Below are 23540 nucleotides of genomic sequence, written 5' to 3' on the forward strand. Positions count from 1 at the left end.
GCAAAATGCAGGTGAATCACATAAACGTTAGACTTCAACACCTTTGCTGGTCACGAGGAACCTTAAGCTCAGGCATCCTAAAACACCCAGGGACCCCTAGCCATTGTCTGGGGCAGGATTTGAAAGGCCACGCACTAGCCCTTTAAGAGGCCAGAGGTGAGCATGCCCACCATAAGGGGATAAAGACTAGAGTACTAGGCAGAAGCATGGAGCCAGCAGCATGGTGAGTAGCATGTTGCCTGTGCCCACAGGGGAGAGGAGGGTAGTAGCAGCCATGGGCAGCTGTCCTAACAATCTCCTCCATGCAACCTTCATGACCATCTCTCTAGGTATGTCTCACAAGTATATGGAGAATGAAATAAATCCCCAGAAAGAAAACTTAAATGTATGCTTAATTGGGAATAAGCCTACATTTGGAGTTGCCTTTAGAAAAATGATAGAGGATTTGTAGTGGATTAAAGGGGATGTATTACTATATATTGTTTTTTCTACTTTTAATCATATAGTAAAACATATTCATTTTTCTTGTCATTCTCATTTTTTTTATTCTGAGATGCTGTCAAGTGCGGTTGGCCACGAGATGTTTATTGATTTCTATGGAAGAGTATACTAGATATGCTCTGTGACTTGTGCAGGGAGGGGCAGTAGATAAGCTGTGTCCATTACCTCTTGTAAATGGTGAATTCTGTGGATTTCTTTTCTATTCATAATGATAAAGACATGAGTCACTGCTGAAAACAGATCTGTACAGAACAGAAAGGTTTGACATTATTAGGCTCAGTGGCCAGTGCCAATACTGGGATTTTAGGATTTTTTTTGTTAAATAAAATAATGACATGGAAAATGAAAAAGAGCATTGTCAAAAATTCTTCAAAAACACATTTAAAGGGGGATTAGCCTAAACTAACAAATTGATTAGTACTTACCTAGCAGATTCCGCGCTGCCAATCCAGTTCTCCCAGCTTTGTGACCACTGCATCCAGTCACTGGTCTCAGCAGTGCACCGACGAGGCCAGTGATTTGGCTGCCCACAGTGCACCAAAGACCATTTCTCAGGATCAGAGGACCAGATTTTTACAAGACAGATAATAATTTGAAACTGAATATTGAGGTGACAGACTCCCGACTGTATGTCCATGAACACTAAGCTGTAGTATGAGCCAGCCCTGCCAGTGCGTAGAATTAAAGTGAGGATATGCCTTTATTCTGCTCATTAGCGGGGGTCCTAAGAATTGGACCCAAACAATTCAAGCATTGATTGGCGTATCCTAAGTATAGGTCATCATTTGTTGCCCATACACCGTCAAACCTTGTGGCAAACATTCACTTGGGTCCAGTGTGAATCACATTGGACCCATGATTTGTACAGGTGACATTAAAACCACGCCCCCGCTATGTATGGACACCCATAGACTTTCCAGGAAAACACCCTTTTGCCTAGATGAATGGTAACCCCCAGTTATCCAATTATTCATACATTTCCAGGATGGATAACAGAGGAAAGGCACAAATCTGTTTTAATAAGAAATACAAGAATTCAGGAGGCTGATGGATCTTTTTTAATGTCAGAAACCGTTGTAACCCTTTCCTGTCTTATAACTAATATAACCAGGAATGAACTTCACATACGTAGCAGCAGCTTGCAGTTCTAGCCCTACAAAAAGGAAGATAAAGCCACAACTGGTGCTGATAACATCAACGGCAATGGTCAGTGCTTAGAGTTCAGTTCTCAGCTGCCGTCACTTCCCTTTCCTTTTCCTTTGCAAGAGAGCCCTGATGCCTAGTGCAAAAAGGAGAGATGTCCTGGCTGGGATGATGCCCAAATCCTAACGCGTTCTGAGCTCCACCAACAAGGGCCCATTCACATATACAGAGAGAGGGGCTGGACGTCGCTAGCTCAGATATTCAGGTAAATGAAAGCCATGCTGCAGAGGATAGCTGATCAGACGGCACGTAGAACTAAATCCTGCTCCACTGCACAATGCTCCTACTATGGTCCCTACGCACAGTTTTCATATCTTTAATTCTGTCACGTATTAAAGGGGAAGAATGAAGAAAAATCTGTCTATTGGTAGTTAGCACATAATTTCTTGGGGATCCGGCTTGTATTATTCTAGCCCAATGATTGATGACCTTTTTTTTCCCCACGGGTAGTGTGGGGGGGTCGGTATGAGAAATACCCAAAAATAGAGTAGAAAAAGAAAGATGTCACAAAGCACTATTTCTTCTACTAGCCACATCTTCTTTCTTAAGTTTCTTCTTTTTGTATCTCTAAAACCCAAATCTTAAGACTGTTCCCTATTGAAAGGTTGCGGTAAAAGAAAATCTTACATCATGGCACGTGAATGGTTAAAATGGTGCTGTTAGGAATCCAGAATATAACCTATGATTTGATGATGAATTTTTTTTTCATATTTGTTTTTAATATAACCTATAATCTGATGATCGATTTTTTTTTAAATATTATTTTTTTTTTAATAAATATATATTTTTATTTTCCAAAACATGATAATTAATACATAAAACAGTAATAATCACGACGGTATGCCTAGCATGGCAATCATAAACATCTTTACAACAAGAAAAATTCTATACAACATCCTAAGAACACCTTCCCGACAATATATAATAATAACTATATCTCCCCCCCCCCATTGGCTGCCGTCCACTCCATTCATCAATGTGTAAAGTAATATTAATTATGACTATGTAGGTCTGCGTGCAATTCTCCGCTTCCTTTCAATGTCCTCATAAACTCTAATTCTTTGGAGGTATGAAACCCACTCTCTTGTTGAGGGCGGGGAGACAGAGCCCCAATACTTTATCAATATAGCCTTGGCGACCATCAATCCCCGCATCCAAATCCGTCTGACCTGGACCGGGACTTCCCCTTCTAATCCACATTCTCCAAAGAGCACTATCAAAACCCCCGGGTTATAATTCACTGCGCTCTCCCTTTGTAGGGTAACAAAAATCTCATCCCAATAACTCCTTATTTTGCTGCAGCTCCAAAGCAAGTGGACATAGTCCGCATTAATATATCCACATTTAAATATTTGTTTTTAATGCGCACTGTAACTTTAACCCCTTAGGGACTTAGTACGTACCGGTACGCCACGTTTGCCGAGTCCTTAAGGACTTAGGACGTACCGGTACGTCCTAAGTTTAAAAGTAGATTGCGACGCGACGGGGGTTAATTGTGACAGGATGCCCGCTGAAATCATTCAGCGGGCATCCTGTCACAACGCCGGGGGGGTCATGTGACCCCCCCCCGTATCGGCGATCGCCGCAAACCGCAGGTCAATTCAGACCTGCGGTTTGCGGCTTTTACCTTATGCAGCGGCGGTGATCGGCGGTGCCATCGGGTCCCCATGCGGCTGTAGGGGGGACCCGATGGCATGGAAGGCAGCGCGATGTCTAAGGAAGGCATTGCGCTGCCTTCCGGTGACGAGCCTGTGAGATCCAGCCCCCTGGATCTCACAGGCCGGAAGCTGTATGAGTAATACACACAGTATAACTCATACAGCCAATGCATTCCAATACAGAAGTATTGGAATGCATTGTAAAGGATTAGACCCCCAAAAGTTCAAGTCCCAAAGTGGGACAATAAATAAAGTGAAAAAAAAAGTTGAAAATATAAAGTTTTCCCCCCAAAAAATTAAACGTTTCAAGTAAAAATAAACAAAAACTTAATTTCCCCCAAATAAAGTTAGAAAAAAATTGGTAAAAAACCAGCTCTAAAAAACATATCACATGACCTAACCCCTCAGATGAACACCGTAAAAAATAAAAAATAAAAACTGTGCTAAATAAAAAAAAAATTGTCACCTTACATCACAAAAAGTACAACAGCAAGCGATCAAAAAGGCGTTTGCCCACCAAAATAGTACCAATCTAACCATCACCTCATCCCGCAAAAAATGAGCCCCTACCTGAGACAATCGCCCTAAAAATAAAAAAACTATAGCTCAGAATATGGAGACACTAAAACATCATTTTTTTGGTTTTAAAAAAGCTGTCATTGTGCAAAACTTACATAAATAAATAAAAAGTATACATATTTGGTATCGCCGCGTTCGTATCGACCGGCTCTATAAACATATCACATGACCTAACCCCTCAGATGAACACCGTAAAAAATGTTAAATAAAAACTGTGCTAATTAAACCTTTTTTTGTCACCTTACATCATAAAAAGTGTAATAGCAAGCGATCAAAAAGTCACACGCACCCCAAAATAGTGCCAATCAAACCGTCATCTCATCCCGCAAAAATCATACCCTACCCAAGGTAATCGCCGAAAAACTGAAAAAAATATGGCTCTCAGACTATAAACACTAAAACATGATTTTTTTTGCTTCAAAAATGAAATCATTGTGTAAAATTTACATAAATAAAGAAAAAGTATACATATTAGGTATCGCCACGTCCGTATCGACCGGCTCTATAAAAATATCACATTACCTAACCCCTCAGATGAACACCGTAAAAAATTTATAATAAAAACTGTGCTAAATAAACAATTTTTTGTCACCTTACATCACAAAAAGTGTAATAGCAAGCGATCAAAAAGTCACACGCACCCCAAAATAGTGCCAATAAAACCGTCATCTCATCCCGCAAAAATCATACCCTACCCAAGGTAATCGCCCAAAAATTTAAAAAATTATGGCTCTCAGACTATGGAAACACTAAAACATGATTTTTTTTGCTTCAAAAATGAAATCATTGTGTAAATAAATAAAAAATAATAAAAGTATGCATATTAGGTATCGCCGCATCCGTGACAACCTGGTCTATAAAAATATCACATGATCTAATCTGTCAGATGAATGTTGTAAATAACAAAAATTAAAAACGGTGCCAAAACAGCTATTTCTTGTTATCTTGCCTCACAAAAAGTGTAAATATAGAGCAACCAAAAATCATATGTACCCTAAACTAGTACCAATAATACTGCCACCCTATCCTGTAGTTTCTAAAATGGGGCCACTTTTTTGGAGTTTCTACTCTAGGGGTGCATCAGAGGGGCTTCAAATGGGACATGGTGTCAAAAACACCAGTCCAGCAAAATCTGCCTTCCAAAAACCGTATGGCATTCCTTTCCTTCTGCGCCCTGCCGTGTGCCCGTACAGCTGTTTACGACCACATATGGGGTGTTTCTGTAAACTAAGGAATCAGGGCCATAAATATTGAGTTTTGTTTGGCTGTTAACCCTTGCTTTGTTACTGGGAAAAAATTAATTAAAATTGAAAATTTGCCCAAAAATTTAAATTCTGAAATTTTATCTCCATTTGCCAATAACTCTTGTGAAACACCTAAAGGGTTAACGACGTTTGTAAAATCTGTTTTGATTACCTTGAGGGGTGTAGATTCTTAGATGGGGTCACTTTTATGGAGTTTCTACTCTAGGGGTGCATCAGGGGGACTTCAAATGGGACATGGTGTAAAAACAAACAGTCCAGCAAAATCTGCCTTCCAAAAACCGTATGGCATTCCTTTCCTTCTGCTCCCTGCCGTGTGCCCGTACAGTAGTTTACGACCATATATGGGGTGTTTCTGTAAACTACAGAATTAGGGCCATAAATATTGAGTTTGGTTTGGCTGTTAATCCTTGCTTTGTAACTGGAAAAAAAATATTAAAATGGAAAATCTGCCAAAAAACAGAAATTTTTAAATTGTATCTCTATTTTCCATTAATTCTTGTGGAACACCTAAAGGGTTAACGACGTTTGTAAAATCAGTTTTGGATACCTTGAGGGGTGTAGTTTCTTAGATGGGGTCACTTTTATGGAGTTTCTACTCTAGGGGTGCATCAGGGGGGCTTCAAATGGGACATGGTGTCAAAAAAACCAGTCCAGCAAAATCTGCCTTCCAAAAACCGTATATGGCATTCCTTTCACTTCTGCGCCCTACCGTGTGCCCGTACAGTAGTTTACGACCACATATGGGGTGTTTCTGTAAACTACAGAATCAGGGCCATAAATATTGAGTTTGGTTTGTCTGTTAACCCTTGCTTTGTAACTGGAAAAAAATTATTAAAATGGAAAATCTGCCACAAAAGTGAAATTTTGAAATTGTATCTCTATTTTCCATTAATTCTTGTGGCACACCTAAAGGGTTAACAAAGTTTGTAAAATCAGTTTTGAATACCTTGAGGTGGGTAGAATGGGGTCATTTTTGGGTGGTTTCTATTATGTAAGCCTCGCAAAGTCACTTCAGACCTGAACTGGTCTCTAAAAATTGGGTTTTTGAAAATTTCTGAAAAATTTCAAGATTTGCTTCTAAACTTCTAATCCTTGTAACATCTCTAAAAAATAAAATATCATTCTCAAAATGATCCAAACATGAAGTAGACATATGGGGAATGTAAAGTAATAACTATTTTTGGAGGTATTACTATGTATTATAGAAGTAGAGAAATTGAAACTTGGAAATGTGCAATTTTTTACAAATTTTTTGGTAAATTTGGTATTTTTTTATAAATAAAAATGATTTTTTTTTTACTTCATTTTACCAGTGTCATGAAGTACAATATGTGACGAAAAAACTATCTCAGAATGGCCTGGATAAGTCAAAGCGTTTTAAAGTTATCAGCACTTAAAGTGACACTGGTTAGATTTGCAAAAAATGGCCAAGTCCGTAAAGTGAAATAGGGCCTAGCCCTTAAGGGGTTAAAGGGGTTATCTGGGATTTTTGTCAAAAATTTGGGCAATGTGACATAATTCCCCCGCTACTCAGTTGGCCTGCGGTCATACCATGTACATGATTCATGCAAATGTTGAAGCCAATCACTGGCCTCAGCGGTGAAGCTTGCATGTATGGCACAGTGTAAACAAGGCTGGTGATTGGCTGTAGCAGTCAAGATGAAGAGTATATGTGATGTCATTGTTGCAGGATCGGTGAGGCCACTGGAGTGGCAGTGCAGGAGCAGTGGAGGAGTGGACCTTAGTTATTGCTCTTCTGGTATATGAACAATCCAGTTCCAGAATTCTTATCCTTGTACAGCTACACACTTCTTATCCCCACTTGCCGTGACATTATCAACCGCCCCTACCGTCATTATTTTCATTGCTTGTGCAGATATGGATACTGTTAATGCACTGGTGGATCGCATGCAGGGATTATCTTTGGAGGTAGCTGACCTCCGTAATTCAGTTGCACAGTTTCAGAATTCTCAGGCGTCTGGTTCTGTCAGTGGGAACCAGGGCAGCCTTGAACCTAAAGTCGCCCTCCCAGATAGGTTTTCTGGGTGGAGTGATAATTTTGTCTGGTTCAGAGAATCTTGTAAACTGTATTTTCGAGAGCATCCGCTCTCATCTGGGGACGAAAATCAAAAAGTGGGAATTATTATTTCTCTGCTGAAAGGTGATGCTCAGACCTGGGCCTTTTCTCTACAAATCGGTTCTCAATTCCTCTGATCGGTGGATGAATTTTTCAGGGCCCTGGGCCTTATTTATGATGGCCCAGACCGGGTTTCTCTGGCTGAATCTAAGCTGCATAGTTTGAGTCAGGGAGAACGTTCTGCAGAGTCATATTGCTTAAATTTAGGAGATGGATTGACGTTACATTCACCACTCGCCAGTCTTAATGTAAAGTTCATCTGCGCATCTGATTTGATGCATTTATCAGCAGTCTGTGCATCAGAAATCTAAGCCAGTTATGAACTGGTGTAGCTTTGAACTATAATTGACTTCAGTTTCTGGCATAAATGATGGTATATCTGACAGGGTATGGGAAGCCACGCCCCTTTTCTTGCTGCTTTTCTGAAGTGTGAAAGAAGAAAAAGGACGTAAATATGTTATGCATCAAAATTAAAATTTTGGGTACTACTATTAAAAGACCAGTAAAAGACAAAAATACCTTCTCCGACTACCCACCCACCCATAGTGCAAAGAGTAAGAGAACTAGACCCATTAGTTACAACCTTTTTTTTTTTCCTTTTCACCTAGAGGTTTAATATAAGGACAAATGTTAATAAAATGTCCTTCTTAACCACAGAAGAAACAAAGTCTTCTCTGAACCCTGAAGTTCCTATTACCAGGGCATGAAGAGACCTGTCCCAATTGCATAGGCTCATCACCAGACACGAGCTAGAGTGTCTCTGTACCCCGCTGGACAGAAGAGGCTGTTTCCCTCCTCTCTCTCAGGCGTCTATCAATCCGTATGGCCAGGGACATAGCCGCCTCCAAAATATCAGGGCTTTCATGGAATGTCAGGGCGTCTTTTAGTCTCTCAAACAGCCCTTGACAGAATTGACTGCGGAGTGCTGGGTCATTCCACTCCGAATCAGTCGCCCATCTCCTAAATTTAGAGCAATATGACTCTGCAGAACGTTCTCCCTGACTCAAACTATGCAGCTTAGATTCAGCCAGAGAAACCCGGTCTGGGCCATCATAAATAAGGCCCAGGGCCCTGAAAAATTCATCCACCGATCAGAGGAATTGGGAACCGATTTGTAGAGAAAAGGCCCAGGTCTGAGCATCACCTTTCAGCAGAGAAATAATAATTCCCACTTTTTGATTTTCGTCCCCAGAGGAGAGCGGACGCTCTCGAAAATACAGTTTACAAGATTCTCTGAACCAAACAAAAATATCACTCCCCCCAGAAAACCTATCTGGGAGGGCGACTTTAGGTTCAAGGCTGCCCTGGTTCCCACTGACGGAACCAGACGCCTGAGAATTCTGAAACTGTGCAACTGAATTACGGAGGTCAGCTACCTCCAAAGATAATCCCTGCATGCGATCCACCAGTGCATTAACAGTATCCATATCTGCACAAAGCAATGAAAATAATGACGGTAGGGGCGGTTGATAATGTCACGGCAAGTGGGGATAAGAGGAACACCAAGTAAACAAACAGCAACAGGTAAACAGACTAGGCCCCAAAGCTAGGGAGGAGGGAATGGTAACCACCTAACAATCCCTGAGCCTCTCCCTGACTGCTGACAGTATGAGCAAGTCCTGATGGTGAACGAACTCATACGCTGGAACCTAAGCCCTGCTGACACTAAAGCAGGCAGTGACATGTTTATTATACATTAGTATCATTATATGCCCCCAACAAACATCCCTCTGCCTTTTTCTGCTCTCTCCTGTCAAAAGTTGCTAGTATGCGTAAGGGACACCTCATTGTAGTGGGGGATTTCAATGCCGTCATGTGGCCCTCTATGGATTCCACTTCATTAACTAAAACCAGGGAACCAACAGAGGTGTCGCGGATTGTCCATACCCATTATTTGTACAATGCCTGGCGGATTCAGCACCCTACTTTGTGTGATTTTTGTTTTTTTTCATGTGCCCACAAGATTTATACCCGTATTGATAACTTTTTAGTGGACAAGCAGTTGCTTCTGCGCGTAGACTCCACAACCATTCAAACTATTACGTGGTCTGAACACGCACCTATTTCTATGTCTGTGACGGAACAATACACTTCATCACCCTACTCCGTCTGGAGACTCAACAATTATATCTTACAAACTCTGCGATACTCTCCCCAAACTATTCAATCTCTTGAGAATTATTTTCAAGACAATGATAATGGTCAAACATCGGATAGTACTCTCTGGTGCGCCATGAAAGTAACTGTAAGGGGCCATTTCATTAAACAAGCTTCTTATGACTAGGTTACAGACTTTGCTTCAATTAAAAACTCAATTAGCAGATCTCCATCGCCTGAACAAAGACGTTTATTCCCCTAGCAGAGCAGTAAAGATCGCATTAATCCAATCTCGCCTGCACGAACTTAACACTTTTCAATACGATTTAATGTTACGGAGACTTAAGCTTAACCATTACTGGTAGGGCAACAAAAGTGGAGCTTTACTAGCTAAGCAACTGAAGTCCCGCACAGCAAATTAAAAAAATCCCTTTTTTGTTGTGCTGGTTCATGGGTGCTGGATCCGCAGGGCATCGCTGCCGAGTTTGACAACTATTATGCCACATTATGTAATTTGTCATCTGATACGTCTACCCTGCAACCTTCCTTACCTGGTATACAAAATTTCCTAGACCATCTCAATTTGCCCACTCTAACGGAGGCACAGGGGATTTTGGCGTCTTCCGGCATTCTCCCTACATGAGGTCATCTTAGCGATTAAAACCCTGAAACATATTGTGTTATGATATAGATATGTCCCTGAATGATATCTGGCACTGGTAGCTCCCATTGTTATCGTTTAGAGGGCAAGTATTTTTAACATTTTTTCTTTTTGGCATTTAGATATTCATAACAATTTTTGTGATGTATTTTAATATCATTAGCCATTTATTTTTCTGTGGCTAATTGAACTAACTTTATTTCCATTTTACATTCCCTATTGAGTTCTTTGTAAGCATGGAATGCTTTTCCTGAACTCTCAGCCTTCGATGTTTTAAATGCTTTTTGTTTTTGTCTTATGCTCAGAAAATCCCTTTTTAGGCTACTTTCACACTAGCGTTGTTTTAATCCGGTGTTCAATTCCGACACCGGAACTGCCCGCCGGATCCGGAAAAACGTGTGAAAACGGATTACATTTGAATCCTGATCAGGATTTTGATCACAATGAAAAAATGCATTGGAAAAAACGGATCCGCCATTTATGGACTTTAACTTTTTTTTCACATTTTTCGGGTTTAACATGCAAAAGCCGGATCCGTTTTGACTGAACACACAGTGCCAGATCCGGCGTTAATGCAAGTCAATGGGAAAAAGGCCTGATCCGGCGTTCAGTTAAAGTGTTCAGGATTTTTGGCCGGAGGTAAAAATACTGCATGCTACGTTTTTCTGAAAAGCCTGATCAGTCAAAAAGACTGAACTGAAGACATCCTGATGCATCCTGAAGGACGGACTCTCCATTCAGAATGCATGGGGATAAAACTGATCAGTTCTTTTCCGGATTTGAGCCCCTAGGACGGAACTCAGCGCCGGAAAAGAAAAACGCTAGTGTGAAAGTACCCTAAACCACATGAGGTTCCTTTTATCCATGGGCCTTTTATTAAATGTACAGCATTACTTACTGGATTTATGTAGTATGTCTACTTTTGTGATGTAAACCATTTGATAAATTTGCCTCATTGTGTCATGCACTATTAAATACTACTTACCAAATCGCTATGGCCCACATGACATTTCAGGCGTCAAGTCTTTTCAGAAAAGATCACTGGAGCAGTGTGTGTCAAGTTCAATAAAAGGTGCCCCTTAATAGATTTAGCATATTTTGGGCTGCCCGAAAGTCACAAGACAAAATATATGCCTGATATGAGTAGGTGTAGATTTATGCAAAATAATGTTCCATTTACTGTATTTCATCTTAAAAGGAATCTGTCACCAGATTTAAGTTCTCCTACTGACAGAAGCATAAACAGAGACAGGGTCTCTCATATGATATGACAGAGACCCTGACCAAAAAAACTTTGACGGAGAGAAGCTGACCTCTGTCATATATCAGTTATATCAGTTAAATCAGGATTTCTGAGTAAAAAGTAAGGAAAAGGACTCCAAGGAAAGGATCACCTGGCCCTCACAGGATGATTGACAGCTCCTCCTGTATCAGTGTGTGCATAGAGAAGGCTGTCAGTCACTGTGTGTGGTGGGGTAAGCAGGACTCTGTCAGGATTACTCTTCATTTTGCTCAGCTTTGCTCCAGCGTCCCTGCATATGGTCGACAGCTTTCTTCCTATATCATGTATAGAACAAAGTCTATCAATCTGCAGTGGGGAGAGCCGGGAGCTCATGAATATCATGGCCCCCAGCACTGAACTGAATACACCCCTGTACGCGGCTCATGCAGCGGTATTTTGTCCAGCAGAATGCCAGCTTTCATGCTGTAAACCCGGCGGACCTCGTCATGGTAAATGGGATCTGTTTGTCCCCAGCAGTGTCTACCCATGCCGGATACAGCAAACCCAGTATTCTGGTCTTCTGTCTGAACAGAATTCTGGAATGCCTGACGCAGATGTGGACACACTAGCGTTTACACTAGCGGCAGAGGATCTCAATACCGTCGAAAAATGCTTCCGTTTTGTCCCCATTCATCGTCTATGGGGACAAAACGGAACTGAACAGTACGGAATGCTCCAAAATGCATTCCGTTCTGTTTGATTGCGTTCCCATTCTGTCATGAATCTGTCCCCATTGACTTGCATTGTGGGTCATGCCGGATCCGCTTTCTCAGACACAATAGGAAACGGATCCGTTCCCTATTGACTTTCAATGGTGTTCGTGACAGATCCGTCATTGCTGTTAAAGATAATACAACCGGATCCGTTCATAATAGATGCAGACGGTTGTATTATCAGTAACGGAGACTTTTTTCTGAACCCTGCCGGATCCAGCAAGAACGCCAGTGTGAAAGTAGCCTTAGAAAAGTGACAGAAAACAATGCCAGGTCCAACCACAACCCATTAACAGACGATTGAGGGACGGGGTCTCATTCTAAATTATGCAATGGAACCCTATTATCTCTGTGTATACCCCTGTATGTGCGTCTGTTGCATTGGGACAATAGTATTCAGTACTTTAAAAGTTCCGATTAATCCATAGAGATTTTGTAAGATGGTGAAAAATGTTCAGGTGCAATATCTAGCACATCCATTTAGAGGTGCTTGAATTGACAAATTGAACCACTACATACAGTATATGGCTCAACAAGAAGACATTTACCGTACAGTGCTGCATTATTGTTAGGTAATCAGTCTTTGCCATTTTCTGACCTCAGTCATTATGACAGATGTTCACAACTTCCAAAGTCCTGCTAGCTATTAGTGACTCACATCAAAGCAGCAATTCTCAAGATGAATGTGTTCTTCCGGTCCATATATTACCTCCGCCCACACACAGCTTATTTGTAAAGGTTCTGCTAACCTATGACTGACCTGTGCAGTGTAGCATCCCACGCATCTTTTATTCCAGTAATTACCGGTAGTAACTGTTACAGTACACTACACCAGACACCACCTTTCACTCACTCCTTTGCCAGGCATATGCTACCTGCCCCATGGGTCGATACAGAGGGCTATCCCCAGACTAACAAGGCTATACAAAGCCAGGTCTAGTACACCTTTATATGGCACCCCTGGGATTCCTACCTGTGCTAGGAATATTCCCACCCACTGCACAGCAACTTTAGCAGATACCACCCTCAGGTATTCTCCAGCCACGCCAACACACTGCTCTACACCACACAGTAGATAGCAATACTAAGTATTACCAGGTACCATCCGCAGGACAACATATGATGTAGAACAATCCATACAAGTTACAGTTACAGAAATGAATAATACAAAGTGGGGTAAAACAAAGGGATTACATAAAAACTAAATGAATATCCCTAAAAGATGTGGTTTGGGTGTCCCTGCCAGTGAAGCTTGACATTCTTTCTTGTAGCCCTTTATTCAGGGAGCTATACACACAGAATCTCCCCCACACATCCATTTTTATTATTTTTTTTACTTTTCTTGGGCAAACACACCTTATATTTCCTTTGCCAAATCATATGGTTAACAGATAATGTTATCAGATGTGTCCTTCCCCCCACCCAATCAGTTTGGTGACCAGAGATAGATTGTTTGAGGCTCATTTTCAGTCTCTTCAAACAAAGGCATGATGGAGCCTATAAATACCATAATCCTCCACTTATCTTTCCCAGGGTCAGAGAAAGGATATGAGGTCATAAACCAGAAGGAAGTCATAAACTGGCCAAGCAGACCACAATTCAGCCATTAAAAGGGTTTTCCAATATTTTAATACTGATGACTTATCCTCTGCATAGGACATCCACATCTGATCGGTGGGGGTCTGACACCCGGATCCCCCGCCGATCAGCTATTTAAAAGGGCACCAGCGCTCCTGTGAGCGTCACAGCCTTCTCCTTTCTTACCAGTACATCGCCATACATTGTACAGCGGCTGTGCTCAGCCCCATTCACTTACAGCCAAATGCTTCAGAACTCATTGGACAGCACTTCACAGTGCAGATGGATAATGACCCAAAGCATACTGCAAAAGCAACCAAAGAGGTTTTTAAGGGAAAGAAGTGGAATGTTATGCAATGGCCAAATCAATCACCTGACCTGAATCCGATTGAGCATGCATTTCACTTTCTGAAGACAAAACTGAAGGGAAAATTAAAAAGTGAAAGTTTGATTTATGATTATTATTCTGTCCCATTACTTTTGGTCCCTTAACAAGTGGGAGGCACATATGCAAACTGTTGTAATTCCTACACCGTTCACCTGATTTGGATGTAAATACCCTCAAATTAAAGCTGACAGTCTACAGTTAACCCCTTAACGACCCAGGACGAGAATGCTCGTCCTCAATCGCCAGCACTTAGCGCTCGAGGACGAGCGTTCTCGCCCTGCAGTCGTTCCTCCACCCGCGTGCGGTCCCCCTGATTAGCAGCAGAGATCCGGCGGTTACTGACAGCCGGATCCCTGCTGCATCCACCAGCATCGGCAATAACGCCGTTGCCGGTGGAATAACCCCTCATATGCCGCGGTCAGCGCTGACCGCGGCATATGGGAGGTTTGCACTCCCTCACCTCATGCATTGGGTCCCCGCGCTGCTGTGGCAGGGACTCGATGGGTGCCATGGCAGCCCCAAGCCATTCCAAGGCTTGAGGCTTGTCATGTACGGAAGCCTAAGAGGCCCAGCACCCAGGCTGGGTCTCCTAGGCAACTGTTAGCGTCTTCTAATAGAAACAAAAAGGAGATAGAACCCGTGCTGACTTAGTGGCAAGATAAAACACCTGAAATATATGTCGGCCAATGGAGTAATACAATCAAATGACACCCGATTCTCTCGATTGTCCTAAGGTATCTATAAGCAAAGTTCAAAGTCCAAATGAAAAGTCTCAAAGCGTATATAAAGCAGAGCCTGCAGGTATTTACTGCTCAGCGCTCTTGAGGATGGATCTTGTACGCGCAGCTGGATACTTCTCCCGCTTGTCACGATGCTTCTACTCAAATTATTCTGTTAAGCACTTCTCCAGTGTATCCACTGACGCCGTCTTCTGCTGTCTTCGGAAGCTTCTCTGGTCCACAATACCTCCGACGCGTTTCGGAATAGCCGTATTCCTTCCTCAGCGATCCCTGAGGAAGGAATACGGCTATTCCGAAACGCGTCGGAGGTATTGTGGACCAGAGAAACTTCCGTAGCTTCTAGTGTGACGTCACACGCTAGGTTTCCAGGACAACAAGCAAACATTGCTTCCAGGAGCGAGCGCGAGCTACCGGCCGGAGCTACGCGCGTGCCACCAGGTAAGCAGAAGACAGCAGAAGACGGCGTCAGTGGATACACTGGAGAAGTGCTTAACAGAATAATTTGAGTAGAAGCATCGCGACAAGCGGGAGAAGTATCCAGCTGCACGTACAAGATCCATCCTCAAGAGCGCTGAGCAGTAAGTACCTGCAGGCTCTGCTTTATATACGCTTTGAGACTTTATTCATTTGGACTTTGAACTTTGCTTATAGATATCACATGACCTAACCCCTCAGATGAACACCGTAAAAAATAAAAACTGTGCTAAATAAACCATTTTTTTGTCACCTTACATCACAAAAAGTGTTATAGCAAGCGATCAAAAAGTCATATGCACCCAAAAATAGTGCCAATCAAACCGTCATCTCATCCTACAAAAATCATACCCTACCTAAGATAATCGCCCAAAAACTGAAAAAACTATGCCTCTTAGACTATGGAAACACTAAAACAACATGATTTTTTTTGTTTAAAAAATGATATTATTGTGTAAAACTTACATAAATAAATAAAAAGTATACATATTAGGTATCGCCGCGTCCGTATCGACCGGCTCTATAAAAATATCACATTACCTAACCCCTCAGGTGAACACCGTAAAAAAATAAAAACGGTGTATAAAAAGCAATTTATTGTCATCTTACATCACAAAAAGTGTAATAGCAAGCGATCAAAAAGTCATATGCACCCCAAAATAGTGGCAATCAAACCGTCATCTCATCCCACAAAAAAATGAGACCCTACCTAAGATAATCGCCGAAAAACTGAAAAAACTATGGCTCTCAGACTATGGAGACACTAAAACATGATTTTTTTTGTTTCAAAAATGAAATCATTGTGGAAAAGTTACATAAATAAAAAAAATTGTATATATATTAGGTATCGCCGCGTCCGTGACAACCTGCTCTATAAAAATACCACATGATCTAACCTGTCAGATGAATGTTGTAAATAACAAAAAAAAAACGGTGCCAAAAAAGCTATTTCTTGTTACCTTGCCTCACAAAAAGTGTAATATAGAGCAACCAAAAATCATATGTACCCTAAACTAGTACCAACAAAACTTCCACCCTATCCCGTAATTTCTTAGATGGGGTCACTTTTATGGAGTTTCTACTCTAGGGGTGCATCAGGGGGGCTTCAAATGGGACATGGTGTAAAAAAAAAACAAGCAAAATCTGCCTTCCAAAAACTGTATATGGCATTCCTTTCCGTCTGCGCCCTGCCGTGTGCCCGTACAGTAGTTTACGACCACATATGGGGTGTTTCTGTAAACTACAGAATCAGGGCCATAAATATTGAGTTTTGTTTGGCTGTTAACCCTTGCTTTGTAACTGAAAAAAAAAATCTAAAATGTAAAATCTGCCAAAAAAGTTACATTTTGAAATGGTATCTCTATTTTCCATTAATTCTTGTGGAACACCTAAAGGGTTAACAACGTTTGTAAAAATCAGTTTTTAATACCTTGAGGGGTGTAGTTTCTAGAATGGGGTCATATTTGGGTGGTTTCTATCACGTAAGCTTCACAAAGTGACTTCAGACCTGAACTGGTCCTTAAAAAGTTGGTTTTTGAAAATTTCTGAGAAATTTCAAGATTTACTTCTGGACTTCTAAGCCTTGTAACGTCCCCCAAAAATAAAATGTCATTCCCAAAATGATCCTAACATGAAGAAGACATATGGGAAATGTAAAGTAAGAACTATTTTTATAGGTATTAATATGTATTATAGAAGTAGAGAAATTGAAACTTGGAAATTTGCAATTTTTTCCAAATTTTTGGCAAATTTGGTATTTTTTAATAAATAAAAATGAATTTTTTTGACTCCATTTTACCAGTTTCATGAAGTTCAATATGTGATGAAAAAACAATCTCAGAATGGCCTGGATAAGTCAAAGCGTTTTAAAGTTATCACCACACAAAGTGACACTGGTTAGATTTGCAAAAAATGGCCTGGTCCTAAAGGTGAAAATGAGCCCGGTCCTTAAGGGGTTAAAGCACATCTTGTTTGTTTCATTTCATATCCATTGTGGTGGTGTATAGAGCCAAAAATGTTAGAATTGTGTCGATGTCCCAATATTTATGGACCTGACTGTATATGAGGTTGAGCTGCTCCTAGGCCATGTGACCGATGAACGTGTCATCACTTAGCCTAGGGAAAGGCTACTGTGCTACTGTGCTACTGTGCTACTGTGACAGATCAGATACTGATGATCTATGCATAGAATTGGTCATCAGTATTAACATCTTAGAAAACCCCTTTAACTCTTTGAAACACTGAGCATTAATATCAGAAAACACAAAAATGTCATATGCTTGTCACATTTTTGTCTTTAGTTTCAAAAATTTAGCCTAATTGCATTAAAGAGAATGTGTCATAAGAAAATAACTTATTGGTTAAATTACGTTTTTATGTTAAACATATTTTTAAAGAATATTTATTTTGAATTGTCCATATCTATTTTAAAAACACATAAAATCCTGCCACTAGCCCTAATAATAGGCGGCACTTTTTGGTCTGTACGGATCACTTTACTGCTGTCTGCTTAACATTACAGACAGGATTAGAATATACTGTATATATAATATTTCTGTCTGTCTGAATATCTGTCTGTCTGTCTCTGTTCTTTATGCGCAACCAAACGACTGGACCGATCTTCACCAAATTTGATACATCAGGTGTCCGGGAGGGTTTTAGACCGGCTCTTAGCAATCTAGGACGTACCGTTTCTGAGATATTCCCAATAATGACCTGCATTAGCCAATACAAGCCTGCAAGTCTTTCTCTTCATATCCCAACTGCCATACACACGATCACATGACCCTTATCAGCCAATAGAAGCTCGCAGGCCCTTAGTCTCCACATACACACAGTTTTACTACAGGTTTCCATAACAACTTTTGGTGACTGTTGTGTTGCAGTCGCAGCATGTCGCATGTCACAGTGCGACACCATAGCCTATCATTATAAAATTGTTGCGCGACATTGGTTCGACAAAATGTCGCTCGACGCCTCGTTGTGTAGCCCTATCCTTAAAGGAGCAGGGCGCTGTTGAGGTCACTGTTAAGGGGGCAAGGGCCACTATTAAAAGGGCAGCTGCTGTGGAGATCACTGTTAAGGGGGCAGGGGCCATTATTAAAAGGGCAGCTGCTGTGAAGCTCACTGTTAAAGGGGAGTTCACTGTGGATGTTTTTGTTATTTATTTTTTTATTATATAATCTTTATAGATTTTCTTTATTACAACATATCAAGACAAAAATATAAGTCTTTTTTTCCATTTTGCTATTCATTACAATATAAATAATAGAGAAACTTATATTGTGTGATATTTTTTTTTACAGTATACAATTACATACCCCATTGTGCATCCCCGTTGCTTAGTCCTCTTCTGGAGGAGGAAAAAAAAAGAAAAAAGGGAAGGAAAAAATTTCCTTCATTCTCCCTCCTCTCTCTCCCCCGCATCCGCCCCCCTCGCCCTCCACACCCACCACCCCTCCCACCCCCCGGGTCCACCACCAGCCAAATCCGCTAACTCAAGCCATTTGTGGGTAAATATATGTTTTTTCTTAGTTAATGCCAAATGAAATTCCTCTCTAACCAACGATAGTCTAGTCAAATTCTCCCATTCATTAATTGTTGGTATTGTTCTGGCTCCCCAATGTGCTACAATACATTTTCTTGCAATGAATAACAGCTTAGCTACTACTCCCCAATCTTGAACTGCCTCTACTTTACCCATCACTCCCAAATCACAAACCTCTATGCAAGTCGGAACTTTAAAGGGATTCTGTCACCTCCCCTAACCGAAAATCCGATTTTAAAGCATTCATGTAGCACAGCTTACCTTGAATAGGCTGTGCTCTTTTATCTTCTAATCCGTCCAGTAGTTTTTGATAAAATCGACTTTTATGTTTATGTAAATTAGCCCTGAAGGTGCCCAGAGGGGCGTTATGTTAGCTTTAGTGTGCCCAGTACCGCCCCTCTTACGGTGCACAAAACGCCTTCCTTCTGACTGCCCACAGCCTCTCATCCCTCTCCTCCCCCTCCCTCATGGCCGAACGTACTCTCGCGCAGGCGCAGTACCCACTGAGGGCTGCGCCAGTGCGATCTGCAGGAGACTGAGGGCAGGAGCTTCATCTTTGTCACTGGGCATGCGCCGAGCCCAGTGAGGTCAGATGCTCGCTCTTCCCTCAGTCAGCCTGGTGAGGAAGCGCAGAGGATTGCCGATCGGCTGCTGCACCCTGCGTTTTCTCCAGCCTGTCTGCCTGCCAGCGATTTCCTTCCCCACCCTCCCTCCTGGAAAGAAATCCTTATTTTTTTGGAGAAAATAGGTATTATTATATGAACAAAAAAACGCAGGGTGCAGCAGCCGATCGGCAATCCTCTGCGCTTCCTCACCAGGCTGACTGAGGGAAGAGCGAGCGTCTGACGTCACTGGGCTCCTTCAGGGCTAATTTACATAAACATAAAAGTCGATTTTATCAAAAACTACTGGACGGATTAGAAGATAAAAGAGCACAGCCTATTCAAGGTAAGCTGTGCTACATGAATGCTTTAAAATCGGATTTTCGGTTAGGGGAGGTGACAGAATCCCTTTAAGCTCATGATAACTCTCTATTTTTTCATTCGCCTTCCTCCAAAATTGCAGAATTTTTATACATGTCCAAAGTATATGAATATCATCTACTCACTCCCACTTCCCCACATTTTTTACATTTAAATTGTTTGGTTTTATAACATTTCATTAATGTCTTGGGGGAATAATATACGGTAAACGATATCATATATTAAATTGCATAATTCTATAGGAGAAATTATTTGACACACTATTTTTGAACCGTACAGCCCTTTCCCAAAAATCCTCCTGTTGCAGATTAAGTACATCTTGCCATTTATGATTTAAAATAATAACAGCTCTTTTTTTTGTCTTCTGTTGGAGTAGACATCCGTATATCCTGGAAACAAGTTTCTTCCCTGCAACTAACTTGGTAATATTAACTAGGGGTAATGAGAGGGGGACAATTTGCGTTCCCTTTTTTTTTCTCTACGCGTACAGCATGTTTTAATTGATGATAAAAAAAAACTCAAATCTTTATTTCCAACTGAGTATTCATTCTTAAGATCTTGATAAGAAATTATATCCCCCTCTTTCCATATCTGTCCCAATTTAAAAATTCCATATTTCCACCAAACTTTTTGTTCTATTAGTTTAAGTTCCCTTAGGTGGTTATTGTCCCATAGCAGCGTATCTGAGTGTAGACCCTCCTGGGACCACAGTTCCTTTACCCTTTTCCAAGCTTTAATCCACAACTCAAATAGGGGTAATTTATTAACTTGTTCTTGTGAAAAAATATCTGCTTCTAACAGTTGAAAAATACTACAGTTTTCCAGGTTTTTATTAACTCCTGTTATCATACTCTTATAGCTATGTGACTTACGCCACGTTATCATGTTTTTAATCTGTCCAGCCATAAAGTAAAGTTCCAAATCGGGAACTAATAGTCCACCCTTTTTCTCGTGAATATATAATATCTGTGCTCTTATTCTAGCTTTTTTCCCTCTCCATACCAAATCTGTTATTAAAGTGGCTATTAATTTGAAAAAAAAAATTGGGTATTACTGTCGGTGTATTCCAGAGCATATAGTTCAGGGAGGGCAATATACACATTTTCACAAGCGAAATACGACCCGTCATTGAAATATGTATTTTTTTCCAAACCTCTATCCTTTTACGTATCTCATGTATTTTGGGGAGTACATTCAGCTGTACATAGTCTTTAGGGTTAGGTGTTATCTGGATACCAAGGTACTTAACTGATTCCTGCCTCTCTTTAATTTCGAGCGCACCCGGTACAAAACCATTCAAGGGATCAATTGGGATACAGGCTGATTTTGACCAGTTTATATTCAATCCCGCATAGTTACTATAGTCTTTAAATATTTGAAAAATCTTCCTAAGTGAGATATGCGAGTTAACTGTGGAGTTAACTGTTAAGGGGGCGGGGTGCTACAGAGGTCACTTTTATGGGGGATACTGTTGATATCTTTTAACGACACGCACAAACATTAAATTAAATAGATGAAATATACCTGTGCGAAGCCGGGTCCTTCTGCTAGTATTTATATATTTATATAAATAGTCTAAGTTGCACTGAGAATTATGACCCCACAGGTGTTTCATAGAATTTATTAGAATTAGGGCATGAAAATCAGTAACAGTAATATATAGTTTTAGCTCGATATGTTTCATTTTTGCAACGATTCACAGAAGAAAAAGCACCACAAAAATTGTTACTTCATTACTCCTGAGTAGGGCAATACCCCATATGTGGTCGGTACCTTCTGTTTGGACACACAGCAGGGCTCAGAAGGGAAGGAGCACCATTTAGCTTTTAAAACTCAGATTTTATTGGAAAGGGTTTGGGTGCCAGGTCAAACTTGCAGGACTCCTAAGGTACCAGTACAGTGGAAACCCCAAGAAATAGCCGCATTTTTTTTAAATACACCCCAACCCTGGGAATTCAGCTAGTGTTGTAGTGATGGTTTTGACCCCACAGGTGTTTCATAGAATTCTATTAAATTTACATTTCTTTAGCCCTAATTGTTTGTATTTTTGCATGGGCTGAAAGGAGAAAAAGCATCACATAATTTGTTACACAATTTAACTTGAGTACAGAAATACCTCATGAACTTCTGTTTGGGGAAACATCAGTGCTCAGAAGAAAAGAAGCGGCATCTGGATTTTGTAACATGGAATTTGTAAATGGATTTTACGAGCCATAACTTTTTAATTTAAGCTGTGTGAGTAGTCATTTTTTACAGGACAGGTTTTATTTTTTAAAGGAACCATTTTGGGGTACATTTTTTTTTCTTTTTTTGGGAGGTGAGGTGGCCAAAAATTGCAATTCTATTCAGTTTTTTTATGGGGTTCCCCATGTGGTATATATAATATGATATTTTGCAGGTCAAAACAATGCCAGATTTATTTAGTTTTTTTTATGTTACTGCTTTTGCAGCATAAAATCTGTTTTTTTAAACCAAAAAATCAGTTGTATTTTATATCCCCTGTAAGAAGGTACCTGGAATCATCGTGGATGGAAGGTATGTGTCACTGAGGTTCCTGGCATTTAGCATGGCTGTTATAGCTGATCCAGGACGGCTCTTACTGGGAGTAGTCAAAGTGCTGGGTGGGTGACTACTCTCCATGTTCCAAACCGGGTTTTTCCAGGCATAAAAACCAGCCAGCACTGCCAGGTGTGTGGATTTACCTCCCTCTGACAGTGGAGCTCAGGAGTCTGTGTGCTGTGAACTGAGGGCTGTGCTGGGATTTGAGGTTTGAGCCGGGCTGGTGGACTCAGGCTCCTCTAAAGCCGAACAGGCCGTCTATGGACATGATGAAGCTGAACAGCTAACAGGGTGTGAATTAACACCCAGGAGAAAAGGTGACTTTTATTGTTTATGGACTTTCCTTGTGTGTGAACAAAGACCAAGCCACCTGCGTTTTGTGATACACCTTATCTGCATTTTGTTATACACCAATGTGTGAATAAACTGAGAACTGTGTACTTTGCCTCTGTACTGCATCCGCTAGTCCTAACTACCAGAGCGAATCCCCACACCCCATATACTTATTTCCATAACATTTTTATTTTTCCGTCAGCGTAGTTGTGTAAGGGCTTGTTTTTTACAGAAAGGTACCGTATTTTTCACCCAATAAGACGCAATGGCCCTAGGTTTTAGAGGGGGACAATAAGAATTTTTTTTTTTCATTATACCTCAGGTCAGACCACCAATTAGACCCCCAATGTTAATCAGACCTCAGCTAGCAGCCCCAATAAGATCCTCAATGTTAATAAAACCCCAATAAGACCTCAGATCAGACCCCCAAACAGACCTCAGCTCAGACCCCAATATGAATGACCCCCAATTAGACCTCAGATAAGAGCCCCATGGCTCTTATCAGCCCCCAGTAGCCTTATAGCAGCCCACAGTAGCCTTATAGCAGCCCTCAGTAGCCTCATAGCAGCCCCCAGTAGCCTCTCAGGCCCCAGCAGCCTCTTCATCAGCCCCCAGTGCCTCTTACCAGCCCCCAGAAGTGTCCTTCAGCCTCATAAATATAAAATTTAAAAAAACACTTACCTCTCCTGCTCCTGGACGCCGCCGCTCCTCTCCTCCAGCGCGATCTGCATCCTACAGCTGTCGGCTGTCGCAGTTGGTGATGTCACAGCTCATCTACTCCCTCCTGACCTGCACAGGTCACACAGAACGCAAAAAACTTTCCCATAGAAATCAATGAGGTT

At 41.2% G+C, this 23540-nt stretch overlaps 1 protein-coding gene across 3 annotated transcripts in view; it reads left to right on the forward strand.

The window, feature by feature from the left end:
- ARAP3 (ArfGAP with RhoGAP domain, ankyrin repeat and PH domain 3) overlaps positions 1-23540 on the forward strand; it is a 150398-nt gene that overhangs the window by 21521 nt on the left and 105337 nt on the right. For 2 of the 3 annotated variants that reach the window (XM_040441098.1, XM_040441113.1), the window contains exon 1: positions 1782-1909. The exons of the other annotated variant lie outside the window; for it this stretch is intronic. The gene's annotated coding sequence lies outside the window, so the exon portion shown is untranslated. Of the gene's footprint in view, positions 1-1781; positions 1910-23540 lie in introns of those variants that run through there. 3 annotated transcript variants of the gene reach the window in all.

The sequence above is a fragment of the Bufo bufo genome, chromosome 1 (genome assembly GCF_905171765.1).
Source record: "Bufo bufo chromosome 1, aBufBuf1.1, whole genome shotgun sequence".
NCBI classification, from domain to species: Eukaryota; Metazoa; Chordata; class Amphibia; order Anura; family Bufonidae; genus Bufo; species Bufo bufo.